At 34.1% G+C, this 2,500-nt stretch overlaps 1 protein-coding gene across 2 annotated transcripts in view; it reads left to right on the forward strand.

The window, feature by feature from the left end:
* Positions 1-2,500, forward strand: part of LOC137621614 (protein phosphatase 1 regulatory subunit 14C) — a 160,126-nt gene that overhangs the window by 121,554 nt on the left and 36,072 nt on the right. The gene's annotated exons all lie outside the window — the stretch shown is intronic.

The raw sequence follows: 2,500 nt of genomic DNA on the forward strand, positions 1-2,500 counted from the left end.
AGCAAAGGACTGACAATGCCCTAACATCCACCATAGTATACATATGATCAACGTCCAAGCCCCCTCTCCACCCGAGCTAGGACCAGGCAATGTTTGATGATGACTCAGCGAGTTGACCTAAAATTATTATTATTATTATTACTACTATTATTATTATTATTATTATTATTATTATTATTATTATTATTATTATTATTATTATTATTATTAACATACTCCATGTAGCTCCCAAGGATGGTGAGTTTACAGACATTACAAGAAACTATCAAGCTTGAGCGGGACTCCCAACACCAATCCAGTAGATCGCGAGGCAGGAACGTTTCCAATAAGCCAACATAGTGCTGAATGGTCATCCCGATCCCAGGACTGGGCATATGGCTAATGGCATGCATCATTTTAGCTTGATTCAATACACTTGCCACCACAGGCGAGATGCAGCGTTAGTTAATACAGAGTTCTATAGAGTTGCCTTTTTCGATGTACGACTAAAATATGTAGTTTTCGATTTACGACTACAGTCACTATTTCTCGATTTACGACTGTGGTCGATGCATTATGTAATGGTGAAATCAGAGCAACTTTGAGTGATGTTATGTTATGATTGGCGTTGATTTCTAGAAAGTCTCTTCCAAAACGGTTGGGTTAGATAACTTACAAGTTCATTCATTATAAAAAGCATATCGACTAGATTTGGGTCAAGATAAAGACTTATGTTAACTGGATATGAGGATAAAAGATTGTCTAAACTGAAATTCGGTCAGAATAAAAACTTGTCTAAACTGGATTTCGGTCAGAATAAAAACTTGTCTTAACTGGATTTCTGTCAGAATAAAAACTTGTCTAAACTGGATTTCGGTCAGGATATAATTTGTCTAAACTGAATTTCGGTCAGGATATAATTTGTCTAAAACTGAATTTCGGTCAGAATTAAAACTTGTCTAAATTGGATTTCGGTCAGGATAAAATTTGTCTAACCAGGATTTCGGTCAGGATAAAAATTGTCTAAACTGGATTTCGGTCAGGAAAAAAATTTGTCTAACCCGGATTTCGGTCAGGATAAAAATTGTCTAAACTGGATTTCGGGCAGGATAAAATTTGTCTAACCCGGATTTCAGTCAGGATAAAAATTGTCTAAACTGAATTTCGGTCAGGATTAAAACTTGTCTAGACTGGATTTCGGTCAGGATAAAAATTGTCTAAACTGGATTTCGAGCTGGATAAAATTTGTCTAAACCAGATTTCGGTCAGGATAAAAATTGTCTAAACTGGATTTCGGTCAGGATTAAAACATGTCTAGACTGGATTTCGGTCAGGATAAAAATTGTCTAAACTGGATTTCGGTCAGGATTAAAACGTGTCTAGACTGGATTTCGGTCAGGATAAAAATTGTCTTAACTGGATTTCGGGCAGGATAATTTTTCTAACTGCATTTCGGTCAGGATAAAGACGTGTTAATAGGATTTTGGTCAGGATAAAAACTTGTCTAAAATGTTTTTCAATCAGGATAAAAACTTGTGTTACCTAGATTTCTGTCAGGAAAAAAACTTGTCTAAACTGCTGTTCAATCAGGGTAAAAACTTGTGTTAGCTAGATTTCGGTCAGGATAAAAACTTGTGTTAGCTAGATTTCGGTCAGGATAAAAACTTGTCTAAAATGCTTTTCAATCACGATAAAAACTTGTGTTAGCTAGATTTCGGTCAGGATAAAAACTTGTCTAAAATGCTTTTCAATCAGGATAAAAACTTGTGTTACATAGATTTCAGTTAGGATAAAAACTTGTCTAAAATGCTTTTCTATTAGGATAAAAACTTGTGTTACCTAAATTTCGATCAGGATAAAAACTTAGTCTAAACTGCTGTTCAATCACGATAAAAACTTGTGTTAGCTTGATTTCGGTCAGGATAAAAACTTGTCTAAAATGCTTTTCAATCAGGATAAAAACTTGTGTTACATAGATTTCAGTCAGGATAAAAACTTGTCTAAAATGCTTTTCTATTAGGATAAAAACTTGTGTTACCTAAATTTCGGTCAGGATAAAAACTTAGTCTAAACTGCTGTTCAATCACGATAAAAACTTGTGTTAGCCTGATTTCGGTCAGGATAAAAACTTGTCTAAAATGCTTTTCAATCAGGATAAAAACTTGTGTTACATAGATTTCAGTCAGGATAAAAACTTGTCTAAACTGCTGTTCAATCAGGATAAAAACTTGTCTAAACTGGATTTCGGTCAGGGTAAAACCTCACATCACAAGTGCCATAATGAAAAATTTTATCAATTGCATTTCAGACGTGATGAAAACTTTATGACTTGCAGAAACTTCTCTAACAATCCCCTGGATTTCAGCCATATTTATTTCTATTGACTAAATTTCGGTTATAATAAAACTTAAGCCTTTCCTTCACGTTTCAATATTTCCATCTCCATTAAGTGATCTATGTAAACAAAAATTTCTCTTTGATTCAATTTCTAATTTCCATGAAGCCCATTTGTACATGATAT

Source organism: Palaemon carinicauda, chromosome 28 (genome assembly GCF_036898095.1).
Source record: "Palaemon carinicauda isolate YSFRI2023 chromosome 28, ASM3689809v2, whole genome shotgun sequence".
In the NCBI taxonomy this organism is placed as follows: domain Eukaryota; kingdom Metazoa; phylum Arthropoda; class Malacostraca; order Decapoda; family Palaemonidae; genus Palaemon; species Palaemon carinicauda.